Below are 14,023 nucleotides of genomic sequence, written 5' to 3'. Positions count from 1 at the left end.
CAGCCAGAATGCTGTAGTGGTTAGTGTCAGAATAGGATCTGGAAGACCCAGGTTTGAATCCCCACTCTGCCATGGAAGCTGGCTGGGTAACCTTGGACCACTTGCTGTCTCTTCCCTGAAACTATTTTATAGAATGGTTGAGAAGGTAAAATACCCATGTCCGCTTCAAGTGTGACATGCCATTTCTTGCTGACCCTACCTGTGATACATTATCCATCTGTGACTCTTTGGTATGCTAGTAGTAATAAACTTGAAATAAGTGGGATTTTCAGTTCTTGTTATGGTAGGACCCTCTTAGACAGAGGTTTGGTGGAACATAAAACAAGTAAGGTTGAGAACCACTGCTCTAGTGCACGAAGTGCATAATCGCTAAGGCACGTACACACGTTGCCAGCTGCTGAAATGTGTGTTGAACTGTTGACAGATACTGAAGGATAATCACATTATTTTTAAACAGTAAAAAGTCCAGTAGCACCTTTAAGACTAACCAACTTTATTGAGGCATAAGCTTTTGAGAACCACAGCTCTCTTTGTCAGATGCATGTCATTTCTTGCTGACTTTTTACTATTTTGTAACTACAGACTAACATGGCTAATTCCTTTGGATCTATAACCATTATTTTTAAATGCATCTTTGAAAGAGTAAACACCCTCTTGGTTTTATTCATTGCTGGTTATGTGTTTTAAACTGTTCTTACTGCATTGTTTTAAACTGTGTGATCTGCTGTGGTTCTTTGCCAGAAAGGCAGACTATAAATGAAGTAAATAATAATAGTGTGAATTAAACAAAAACAATATACCAAAAGTGCAGTAGAGCCCTGAGCAGGATGCTTCAGTAACATTTGTTGGTCATAAAACTGATATGTAACAACTGATATGTTCCCATTTTTGTGGGTGAAATGGTGAAGAAGGAAGGTCTGCTCCCACTCACACCTGCCAAGTTCTTACAAATTGGGTTTGACTCTTTGTTCTTCTTGAACAGTGATTCCGAGAGGCAGCACCTGCAATCTGGGAGTCGTGATACTGTGATTCTGAGTTATATGAGCAAACAGATGCTCCTGTTCGCTGATACAATCCAGAAAGGTCTTTGATTTTTGTGCTGCAATATCACACTATTGTTTCATGTTGGCTTTCAAGGAAAGACATAATCCAATTGCCGAAAACCTAAAATGTGAACAGATTTTCACCCACCTCAGCCAGGATTCCTGACAGCCATGTGTAAGTCTGCTTACCTCTTTCTCATTTTGCGTCTTCTTTTCCATTACTCCCTTCCCATTGTAAGCTCCTTGGGGCAAGTCTTTTTTGTGCACTGCAACTTAATAATAAACAAGACTTCCTCCTCCCACCCACGACCCAACCCCAATTATAATTTCTTCTCTCATCCAAGGGCTGCAGTGCTACATGGAAGTAAATCGCAGCGAGAGCCATAGGGCATCCTTCTGGATAGACCTGTTCAGGAGTGGGCTGTCAGCCAATGAGCCTTTTATCTCACAGAGTCTGGAATTATTTGGGCTGCGGCTCTTGGCCGATTGCCGCTCTCTGGAGAGGTACCCATAATGTGATCCACCAATGACAAGTGAAACGGCAGACCACGAGACTTTGCTTTGGGGAGACCGATTGGAGAAAAACAGACCGTAATGGAAACGGATCATTGCGTCATTTCTGCACACTGCTGCGGCAGGAGGAAAGGCTCTTATTGAGGATACGGGGATGCGGCCAGCCTCGCTCCCGCTCCTGGGCCAGTCTGCCAGCAGGGGGCGCTGGGGACACGGAGGGAGTTGCCCTTTTGTCGTTTAAAAAGGACTGGCGACCGGGTTGCTCCTCTTCCCTCCCCAGCGCGCTCCCAGCTCTGGGTCTTTAATTTTGATGCTAATGTGTGGCGGCTGGGTAGAAATGAAGCCTCTTCTATGCATCTTTCCCTCCCTGCTCAGATCTCTCTAGGGCTCATTTCTTTATCTGTGTGCAGAGAAGTGGAGGTACCAGAGAGGCGTGGTGTGAGCACGCTGTCAAATCAGGATCTTGCAGGATGGGTAGAAAAAGCTCCTACGAGGTGCTGCCTTGATTGGAAAGGGAGAGAAGAGGGCTGTTGCTGCAGGTGAAGGCAAATCAGCCCTAGAAGATGGTGGAAAGGGTAAGGTCTTTGGGAAGGATCTTCCCGGTTAACCATTTCAGATCGTTCTGGGTAAATAAATCTGCCTATGTTTCCTTTAACTGTTCTTTTAAAAAACAGCCTGGATTATAGACTGAATTTTTACACCTGCTGTTGTTGATGTGCCAGATGCTCTCCCCTCCACCCACCCACCTCTTGCCCTGGCATTTTGCAGGAATTGTAATTCAGTGTGGAAGACGTGCTTCGATTCCCTTGCTGCTGTTTGTTGGTATTGCTGCCGCCTGCTTCAGTAGAGAAACAGATCCCTGAGACCGCATGCCGTGTTTTGATGGCGGGATTCTGGGGGGGGGGGTTGACTGGAAGGAGAATCTGGCATTTTTGTGCTCCTTTGCTAGATTTCTAAGAAAAATGTACAAGCCATAAACTAGATTATTTTATGTTCTGCATCAGCAAAAAACACGCCCTAGTGTGTACTATTACATGGCAGAAAAATATAACTGAGGAAGCAGGCACTCGTTATTAAGATGTGTGCATAGGTGCTTGTTTACGGTTGGATGCAGTCTTCTAGTCTGGCTTAGATGGAGGCGACAGTCTGTGGTGTTTGATCTCTGGGAATTCCTTGTTTCCTAGGCAGCAGTCCTTCAGGGCAGGAGTGCTTTGAAGTGGCTGCAAATGTAGCTTTGAGACCTTCTGTGGGTGGGGTAGTGTACTGCCCCCAAAGATTAATGCTATCTTGGTGTCAGTTAATAGGCTTGATTTTCTTTTTCTCCCAGCATGCTGGGAAGGACAGTGTCTGTTGACTCCCTGATTGCACATAACCTGGGCTTGGCCTTCTCTCTCCCTCCCTTTCTCTCTCTGTTGAATATTCATCCCTTCCTTTTGTCTTCTTCCTCTCAAAGATGACATATCCTCCTGACCATAAGGGCTGCATACATTGGCGTACTCATTTCAAGCTGCCTTCTCTCCTCCTGAGTCACAGTCCCCGCCATCTGATCTAAACATGCTCAGTACATCGGGAGGTGATATTTTGCCATCCGTGAGCTTCACTTTCAAAACAAATGGAGTTTACTTCCCTGGCCTCCTTACATCCACACCATGGGGGTTCATAATCCTTTGCTGAGTTAAAAGTGTTTATTTGTAAGCTACTTTGAGTCAGTCTCCAGTGAGGAGGCAAGTAGGGCAGAAATACTTAAATGAATAAAGTAAAAAAACAGGGTGGGCAGAAGAGGCAAGTCTGCATTCTTTCGATCTCACAGTCTAAATGTTTATGCTGGGGGAAACCATGATGGGAGGGGAGAGGCAAAGGTAACTGAATTGATGCAGTCAGATGTACTTTTGTTTGGCTTGTGGAAGAGCACTCAGGGACAGAGCTGGCAGGTCTCAGGAGTTTTAGGGTTCTTAACATCTTCACACATCCTAGAAAAAGAGAAAAGAGCAGGAGTCCAGTAGCACCTATAAGACTAACAAAATTTGTGTTAGGGTACGAGCTTTCGTGAGTCACAGCTCACTTCTTCATACTCACGAAAGCTCATACCCTCGCTCTTTTCTACTGCTACAGACAGACTAACACAGCTACCCATCTTGGAAAAAGAGAGTGGAACCTCAGAGGAAGGACCCTGAAGCAAGCTACTTACGGGCTTCTAGGCTGTCCCCCCCACCCCATGTGATTGAAAGGTGGGCACCAATACACCGTAACAGCTATATTTTTAAAACATATAAGAAGACAGCCACAGTTTTGCACTAGAGAACAAGTAGAAGGAGAGGATTGAGATCTTTAAAAGAAATCCACAAAGCTCTCCTATTAGTAAATGGCAGTTATTTATTTAGACAATCTCCAAGCAGCCTCTCCAAAGAGCCTGCCTGAGGTAGCTTAGGAAATGAACCATAATAAAAAACATAAAACACACTAAAAGCTTTTAGCAATTAAAAACAAAGTTGAGCAGATTAAATTGAATCTCATAAAACTGTTCTCAGGCTTAAAGTATAGAGTTGATGTTGCAAGATCAACCCCTAAGCCACAGTAAAAACAGACGTTGTGGCCTGGCACCTAAAAGAGAATTAGGGCAGCTGCCAAGCAAGGCCACTGCCACCAATTTAGTGACTGACAGGAGATTTTAAAAAGTTGTCAGGGCCTGTTCAATAACAATCAGACTCGCATGGTGGCTGGACCAGGCACTCTTCTTTTCTCCCAGGATGAGGACTTGACTACTTGGATCTTTGAAAATGGCCCTCTGGGGTTCTAGAAAGCACAGGTGGCTCTTTCACGGGGCTCTCTCCTTTTTCACTGATCTACTTTCGTGCCCTTTTATCAGTAACCCAGCACAGAAACTGAGCACGTGAAATTCTTCCTGGCAAAGAGAGAATATTTTTTGGTTTGTTGTGCAATGCACAGTCTGGTTTTTTTTCCCTTGCTAACTCCTTAAAGATTCTAGATCTCTTGGGTCTTTTCTCTTTTAAATAAGATTATGCTCAGGCTATTGAGAAATTTGTGGGAAGGTAGCAGGGTTTAGCCTGATCTCATCAGATCTCAGAAACTAAACAGGATCTGTATTTGAATGAGGGACCCCTAAGGAGGACTCTGCAGAGGAAAGCGAAGGCCAAACATCTTTGTTTCTCACTGTCTTGAAATCCCCTTACTTGGAATCTATCTCAATTGGATAGACAACAAAGCAGGTCCAGCCAGAGATGGAATTCATCTTGATTCCTATTCATGAATAAAAATGAAAGGGATGTTTTAGTGTGCAGGGGGTCCTTTCATTTTGAAACAAATATGCATCCCTAGAGAATGCCTTCTGAAGTCTTATGAACTTGTTCCTCTTAGTTTGTGCATAGGATCAAGCAAAGATCAAATGTGCATCGGATATGAACATCCTTTCTGTGAATGTGGAAGGACTCAAAGAAATGATTCTTGGTGTTGCAACAAAGATAAGTGTATGAGAGAAGAGGATCCAACTCCTTGTTCTCTTATACCTGCCTGGGTAAATCCTTTCCCCTGTTTTCTTTTGGAGAGATTTCAGTGGAGTCCTTTTGGCAATTTGTTAGTATGGGTTTATAGAGTCCCAGGTTCAAATCCTTAGTCATCAGGAAAATCACTGGGTAAACTTGGACGGGCTACTCTGTCTTACCTAAGCTACCTCATAGGATTGTTGTGAGGATAAAATGGAAGAACTGTGCACACCACCCAAAGCATCTTGGGGGACAAGTGGAATACAAATGTAATAAATATTCTTCTGGATTAGCTCTCTCTCACAAACATACATACACATCCTGGGTCTCTGAAAGTTAAATCTATCAACGGAGGAGGATACATTCATAATCTGGGTACCAGTATCTCAGACTGAAGCATGGACATACATAGTGCCGTGGCAGGACTGGCTGTTCAGAACAAATGAATGTAGCCTACTCAAAGTGAGAAAAGAGTTTCTGTAATATGCAGTCATTGGGGGAATGGTTGCCTAGGCAAGCTGGTGTGAACATAAGGATGTTAGAAAAAGCATCCCTATTTTTGCCTATGAAATGCTGGCACATGTGCTCTTTCTATCTTTAACTCCTCAGGGTTGGACCATGGACGTCAACCATTAATTGCTATAGTATTTACACAGGAGAACTTTGCAACCAGGTCTTTTTCTACCTTGAGCTGTTCCTGCTGGTTTAGCATCTCTTGAACTTGCCAAAAATATTTTTCCTAGCTTTACTGAGCCATTCTCCTTCCACACAAGTCAGTTCCATTTTAGGTCTTGTGTACATGTCAAGCTGCCGGGGTGTTTTTTGCCTTTGCTTTCCATTTGTCAGTTCTTACCAAATAAATAATTTATTTATATTAAGAAGCTCTTTCTAATTGTAGAAACCTTCTCTGTGATTATGGGCTTCTGATTCTAATATCCTAATTGACTTAAAAAAAATCGACATCCCTGTTTCCATGTTTATACTCTGCTTATGCACCACACATGTTTCCGGACAGTTGGGTGGTTTTGCTTTTTTATCCTCATCAAAGAAGATGAAGAGAATAAACTAAAATTTGGACTTCCAGATAGATGAATATCAGTAAACAAGCTCCTGAGTTGTGGCAATGTGAAATACTGACTTGGACATCTGCAAATTTTGAAATTTGAGTATTTCAGTAGAAAGTTTCCCATCAAATTAATTTCTTCTCTGGATAGAATTTGAGGCAGAGATGCTGGCCAAATCAGGCCCTTGAAGTAAATGTATCTGGCCTCTGGTTGCCAAACCAAATTGTAATGGGAAGTATAGCAAACCATTACTTAAAAGATAATGATTAGTGTTACATTTATTGTTTTGGATTTTGTTCATTTAGCACGTTTATGCCTGAGGGAACTCACTCTGGCACCATCTTTATTATGGAGCCAAACTTCTTGGGGCCTTGATATGGGGAAATATACTGCCTGGGCTACTTTAAGAACTCGAAAAATGTGTATCCTTGGTGTGTGAGGTGCTGCCATGCTCAGAGCTTCCCTGTGCCCAAGATGAGGTTCCACAGACACCTAGGCTGGTTCTACGCAGTGGCCTGAAAATACATCTCCCACCCCAGTGTGACAGAACAGCAAGTGGGTGGGAATAGCTTCCGCAGGAAACCATTTTGCTGCACTGGCGGCTGCTGCTCTACTCCCATTCCTCCCCTTTTCTGCATTGTGTTAGTACTGAAGTGCAGATGCCTCCACAGTTTTACTCCCCTTTCATGGCTGGTCTCTGCTGCAGCATGGTTCAGCTGGGAAAAGTAAAAAACTGTTTTAAGGGCTAAAGAGAAGGAATGGTGCAGAACTGGGAGTTGCCCTGCGTTGTTTTGAGAATGGAGCTTTCCACCCCTCTCTTCATATTAGTTGCAAGTGGCGTGTCCACATGGACACTCCACCTGTCATCACTGCACAGTTTCTTCAATAAGCCTTGTAGTTTTTCTTTCATCTGGCTCACTGGGGGCGGGGGGGAATATGGGAGCCCTACAAGTTGTGCCTGTGATTGTGTGGATGTTCCCAAATGCAATAGGGGCTTTCCACTGTAGGTAAAACCTCCATGTGGAAGCATGCCCATTCTTTATAAAGTGGTCGTAGCCCAGATGATGTCATGTAATTCCACAATATATGATGGGGGAGAAGGCCATGGCTTTATTCTTGGTAGCAGCCTCCTATTTGTCTTAACAGCCAGTTCTGCCGTTTTATTTCACATTTTGTAAAAGGAACTCTCAAACTGTGGAAAGGCATTTCAAAATTCCAGGACCTGTCCAGGAAAGGCATTTCAAAATTCCTTGGACCTGTCCATAACTGGTTTTAAAAAACAAAAGGAAGAAAATTAGAAGAATAGCTTTTGAAGGAGACCAGGGGAGTGAAATCACCGCTTGCCAAGTGCCAACATATTATTGTAGATTCTCTTCTTGCGGGGGCGGGGGGGAGGTATTTTTTTGAGCAATGAAGAACAAAGTAGCAATGGATTTTGGCTGCTGGGCATCTGTGGTTAATGTTAATTGAGGAAAGTGCCACTAATGGCACAGTCACTAGGACAATGTGTTCTGCCATTGCAACAAGGGAGGAGTACGTGCCTGGTACCTGTCATGAATGCTAAACTCGAGGCAAGAATTTGCTTCAAACATACCCCCCAGTGTTGAAGGCATTATAGTCCCTTTCTCTCAGCTTTCTCAGTAAGCTTCATTGCAAATTTACTTCTCTCACCTTCTCCCAAAGTGCATCTTTGCTCCAGGCAGGAGTGTCAATTATTCCTGAGCTTTCACCTCACAGCATCAGTGGTGCTGTCTCCAGAGCTTTCATTCAGAATTGTAAAATGCACATGCAGACTGTCTGGGCTGAAATACCAAACAGAAGCACATACTCTGGTACCAGGCTCCTGAGTGGTGTCAGTGCCAGGGCTTTTTTTCAGCTGGAATGTGGTGGAACGGGGCTTCAGAACCTCTTGAAAATGGTCACATGGCTGGTGGCCCCGCCCCCTGATCTCCAGACAGAGGGGAGTTTAGATTGCCATCCGTGCCACCGAGCGAGGTGGGGCTACCAGCCATGTGACCATTTTCTCCAAAGGCAACCCACTGAGTTCCACCACCTCTTTTCCCAGAAAAAAAGCCCTGGTCAGTGCCAAAGGTTTTAGGACCAAATGGTCTGGAGTCTGAACAGAAAGTGTAATCTGAAGGACTGAAGTGATGGGCTATGAAAACAGAGATGACACCGATCTCTCTTTCTCAACTACATACCCTCAACCAGTGTCTGGAATCGGAGAAAGCCTTAATGGGGGCAAAGAAATTGCAAAAAATCCACAGAGGTATTGTGTATCACGACCTGTTCTGCATCCCCCCAAAAGATCAAGTTCTTTATGGTCTTCTCTTCTTGCTTAACTCCCTTGTAAAGAAAAAAAGGGATATTTCACAAGTACGTGCTTCCACATTCTACATGAAATAGCTAGAAGCCTCATTCTCTCTTGTATCACTGTTGAGCTGTAAGCAGATTATCGATCTTTGGACTGGTTTATATAACGGTATAGCTAGGACCAGAAGTGGTGCTACTTAAGCTGCATTTTTTGATCACCAATAGAGTTCTGTGATGGGATGATATTTTAATGAGGAAGAAAACAACAAACAATTTTTGTATGCCACACACCCCACCCCATTTTATCTTCACAGATTCCAAAGTGATCTCCCACCTATGCTGTTTGCTCAATTTCATCCCCTCCTCATCTGTTTTTATTAGGTCACAGTACACTGATCAATCATTTCTTTTATGTAACTGACCTTTTAGAAATGGACCACAGCTTCGTGAGGAAGAAAGGACAGACTAGAGGGCCAGCCTGGCAAAGACATCTGGGTACTTTATGTGGCATCTCTTCTCCTCTGACTGATGGGTGCAGGGAGCATAAATTACCTGGAAGTTTTCATTGCACAAGCCTTGTTGAAGTCAGTGGAAACTGCATTAGAGAAATAGCTTGATGGTGTGTGTACACCTTAAAGGTAAATCAGCCCATCTTGCACATTTATAGTGTTCAACTCCTCACAACTCGGGCAGCAATGGCTGCCTTACCTGGCCTCACAGAAGGGCCGCATTGTGTGTCCAGGACTTCCTTCTGGAAGGGAAGTGATGACAGATGCCCCCTCCACCATACTAGTTCATGGGATGATGGGCAGGTGGCTTCTAAGGAAAGAAATCAGTGATATTGTAAGTTGATTGGGGAAAATGTACCAGCCATTGCCTTGGAGATCATTATGTGCTTCTTATACTGAAACCCATAGACTTTTTTAGTAGGGCATCTGGGGATTGGCTGATTCCTTTGGAAGGAAAAATGAGATTACAAGGCCTTTTCCTTCCCAGATTTTCTTCACAGCTGCTTCTTTCCTGTAAACAGGATAATTTCTCTGGGGATGAGCCAGTTGGGTGAGCTTTATTGAAACTCGTAAGACTTCCATCCCAGTTCTGAGTTTGCACTGAAGTCAGTCCCACTAAGTTCAATGGTATTTACCCCCTCATGAATACACTTAGAGTTATGACCTTGCAGTGGTTTGAGCCTCTATTTACTTTGAAGACAATTTCACAGTTTAGAGTGGGACAATTAAGCATGCAGAGACAGCATCATTGTTGGGTGCTTAAACTCTTAATTTAAATTCCACTGAATTCTGTGGGTCTGGAAGGGTGTCCCCCCCCCCCTTTTCCTCCCCTAGATTGTGGGAAAAGAAGAGAAGTAGAAGGCAACTGCTGGAGTTTTCTTGGTTGTTTCAGGAGGGGTGAAAATGGCTTCGTTTTACTGATGCCCCCGTAAGGGTCCAGCAGGGTTGCCTTCTTTTACAGCTGGCCAACTCAGCTTTTGTGAGGCTACTGGAAAGAAGAATAGAGAAACTTAGCAGTTTGTGCATATTTGCTCAGAAGTAGGCCTCATTTTATTCAGTTTTATTCAGGTAAAAGTATAAGCCATTACCTGCTAGAAAGCCCAGGTTCAGATCTTGTCTTGATCATCAACTTCCTACCGGGTGATTTTAGACAAGCGTCAGGGTCTCAGCTTATGCTTGCTGTTCCCCCGCCGGGGGCAGGGTATCCCCTGCTCCCACCTCCTTCCCCACCTACCTGGCCAGCGGAGGTGGTGCCGCCCAGGGTGCCCCCCCGGGTGGCGTGCTGCGCCCACGCACTCTGCCACAGTGCACTCTTGTGCGCAACAGGCCCGTTTTGGGATGAATTGGGCCCGCGGAGGGGCAATTCAGCCCTTTGGCGAGTGCGGGAGCACTCCCGAGCTGCCCTTTGACCCACGTGATGCCGTCACTTCCCAGAAGTGATGTCATCAGGCATGCCAGGAGCTCACACACGAGGAAAAATGCTGGAGCCTCCACAGGATAAGTTTTAGGCTCCCAGTCTCCCACCAGGGGACTCAAGGGACCTGGAAACCCTATCTCAGCTTTAGAGCCCCATGAGCAAGACAGAGATTACAGTATTGGTCTTAGATTACATGGCTGTTGTCTGGACTGCTATGTGAAATTGCTAAGTGATCTTATTATGTAGCTGTGACATTTCCCCCCTGGCACAATGGCCAGCTGGGTAGCACGGCTGAGCTAAGACAATTATGGATCCAAATGCCACCTTGATGGAGTGGCAGAGCTAACCATTTAACCTTTTCCCACAAATGCTTTTGCGCTTCAGAATGAAGCATGAATGTTGAAATGCATTTCTAAAAGGGGCTCGGACAGTTCCTCGGTGATGGGTACTGAGTTGTCACCCCAGGAAACCAACAGTAGATGTGCAAAGGGTGCATTTTAATTTGCTTTCCTAAGAACTGCCATGGTAAACAATTCCGTTCAAATGACACTGTTGGGATGTGGAAGTTTAGTTGGAGAGGTGGAATTTGTGTCTGTGGATAAGGTCTTGAAAGTGTGTGGCTAGAGACATGAAGGAGCCATGATTAAATCTAACTTAAAAGCAGCTATAGGGCCCCCAGTTTGGATTTGGACTATGATTCTGGGATGGGAGGGAGGCGTAACTCTTTTCCTATGCATTTCTTAACCCTCCCCTCCACAGCACAAGAAATGGTCTTTTTTTCTCTACTGAGGATCATACAGCTTGGAGGAGAGAGTTAACTCCCATGTCTCAGCACTGTGGTCCTGCTCAGAATTGACACACACCCCCGGCAGCTTTTTTGATAAACTTTAAAGATTGAGGAGTTCCTGCATCTTGTCTTGTTGGTTTTCCAAACTTAATATTGTGTATGTGCAGCCCTTCCTCTTAGGGCAAATAATGCCCTTGGGGGGGATATTGCGGTGGGAAAATGGCACAGGGAGGAAGGCTGAAACTTTTTTCTTTCTCTCTCTCTTTATTTCATTTATTCCGTTTATAGCCTGCCCTCCCCATGAAGAGGCTCAGGGCGGGTTACAGCTCTGCTTTACCCATCCAGCTACAACCTCCAAAGCTTTTACTAGGACATCAGGGGCAGAGTCAGGCTGGCTGCCCATCAACAGATACAACTGGGTGTCATCCGCATATTGGTGACAACCCAGTCCGAAACTTTGCACCAACTGGGCAAGGGGGCACATGTACAGGTTGAATAACAAAGGGGAGAGTATCACCCCTTGCGGAACACCACACACCAAAGGCTGGCGTGCGGATATGCTCTTCCCAAGTGCTACCCTCTGTCCCCAACCGTGGAGAAAGGAGATGAGGCACTGCAAGGCAGTCTCTCAGATCCCCACCTCGGCGAGGTGGTGGGTCAATAGTTCATAATTGACCATGTCAAACACTACTGGAAGACCCAACAAAATCAGCAGTGCCAACCCACCTCGATGAGGGCGACCAGTACTGTCTCCGTCCTGTGTCCCGGGCAGAAACTGGACTGGAATGAGTCCAGGATGGAAGAATCCTTCAGGGAAACCTGCAGCTGTTCTGCCATCACCCGTTCTTCCCCACATGCCACAGTCATAATTCTAAGCAGGACCCTGTGGTGCTGCAGAAGTGGGCTTCTGTCAGGAATGCACAGCTACTATCAGACTGCAAGTACTTTGGCAGCTGCAAGTTAAACGTAATGCCTAGTTTGGTCTTCAGCTTTTCCAACTAAACTGGCAAATTTCTTTTCCCACACAGAAACTGACTGTAAGTTCTCTGAGCAACTGAACACCATGAGCCATCCAACCAGCTCAGTCAATTGATGTTGGTGGTTTCATCACCACAAGCACAAAGCAATGCAGACTGAAAAACGTATTTTATTCCTAAAACATTTGACTTGGTCTTAGCCATTGACTATTGTAGTTACTGTTTCAAGATGGTAACCTGGAATGAATTCCAGTAAACCCGTTTCTTTTCAAGTCTTCATCAGAGTCTGTCTCCCTTCCCTTATCTGTCTTTCAGAAAGCTTTAGCTTGCTGTGTATTAAATTTTGCATGATAAAGCAATAAATGCCCCCAGGGTGTGGGGGGAACCAGAATGGATTTGTGATGGCTCCAGGGATAAATCTGTTCTATCAGATATGAATAGATGCTTGAATCCAGAGTGCCAAGTAAGAAGTAACTGTAGTAACCCACATGCTCAGCAATGTATAATTATAAAATGTACATTTTGATTGAGCTTCCATTAAGTGTATCTAATACTTCTATCGCCCTGGATTTTGTGATGCAATTCAATATGATGGGAGGGCCTGTAAGACATAGCAGGCTTCAGTGTGCTCTTGTTATATCTGATTAAAATATGCCCCTGTTTGATGACTTCACTGGCACTCTGCCAGGGGGCTTCAGGGTCTCTCCTTGATTTGCATGAAATGGAGAAGGATTACAGCTGCTGTTCTCCTTCTGTGCGCATCTGCTCTGATTTCCTCCACTTTAATAATGTGAGCCTCACAGCAGTGTTGGTCAAAATAGCCTTCCACGAGGTCTTCTCTTTCATTCTTTTTTTAAAATAGAGTAGAATTACTCAGGAATAAGTCATATCAGCTAATCAGCCTGCCAAATTAGTCATCTTGGCATTTTATATATATTTTTCTTCTATTTGTAGTTGTTAGAAAATTAAAGCCTGAAACAAAATCAATGAATAATAACCTGATTATCAAATTTGCAAGACTGATGTTGTGAATCAACAAATTTGTAATGGGAAAATGGAGATTTATAGGGGATCGATAGGTCTTGCAGAATTTCCTGTCGCACCTTAGGGGACTAACTACAAGTTTTCCCCGAGGTCTGCATGATCATGTGTCTATTGCAAGTACCATGATGGGAACTCACTTCCCAGGTACATGGGGCCCACTTTGGATCAGGCCATGATGCATGGGACAAGGAGGCTTGTATTCCCTTGTGTTATTTTTCCAATCTGAAATGGCTCCAGGAACCTTCACTTAGAGCCAATGGAACCTTCCGATGTAGAGTGCCAGGGTACACCTAGGGCTCCTTAATGGGGCAAAGAGCGTCCCCAGAGGCCGTTTCAGGTTAGGAAAACAGTATAACCCTCCTCCCCCACATTGTCCTGATCCAAATATGGGCCCTGTGCAATTTTCTTCCCAGCATGAAGCTCACAATGCACATCTGTTTGAGAGGACCCAGGAGAAAATATAGTGTGTGTTTGGGGGGCCCAGACTCCTGCCATCTCATAAATAATATTTCATTGCATGCAAGCATGAACAAAACTGTTTTATATCGGTACAGATTGAAACTAAGGGTCTGGATCCAATGAGCTGCTTATGGCAGTTGCGGTGTACTTACCCAGTTTTGAACCTGAAGTCATGCACTGGTCCTGACTTTTTAACTATTACAATTATATTTATCTCTTGCTTTTGTCCAACACAAAGCTCAAGGCTGCATACATGGATGGTTCTCAAGAGTCTTCCCATCCAACCACTGAATCAACCCCAACCTTCCCTGCTTCAGCAACTGTATCATGTCCATTCATGGTACTTTGGTTGGAATAGTCTTCTAAACAGTTAGTTCAGAATTAAATTGAATACCTG

General features: G+C 44.5%; 1 protein-coding gene across 1 annotated transcript in view; it reads left to right on the top strand.

The window, feature by feature from the left end:
- The first annotated feature begins 1,987 nt into the window (after positions 1-1,987).
- Positions 1,988-14,023, top strand: part of ADD2 (adducin 2) — a 66,673-nt gene continuing 54,637 nt past the window's right edge. Inside the window, exon 1 of the mRNA XM_054997641.1 lies at positions 1,988-2,131. The gene's annotated coding sequence lies outside the window, so the exon portion shown is untranslated. The remainder of the gene's footprint in view (positions 2,132-14,023) is intronic.

This window comes from Eublepharis macularius, chromosome 14 (assembly GCF_028583425.1).
Source record: "Eublepharis macularius isolate TG4126 chromosome 14, MPM_Emac_v1.0, whole genome shotgun sequence".
NCBI classification, from domain to species: Eukaryota; Metazoa; Chordata; class Lepidosauria; order Squamata; family Eublepharidae; genus Eublepharis; species Eublepharis macularius.
The sequence above is the reverse complement of the archived record's forward strand: the minus strand, read 5'-3'. Positions and strand labels throughout refer to the sequence as shown.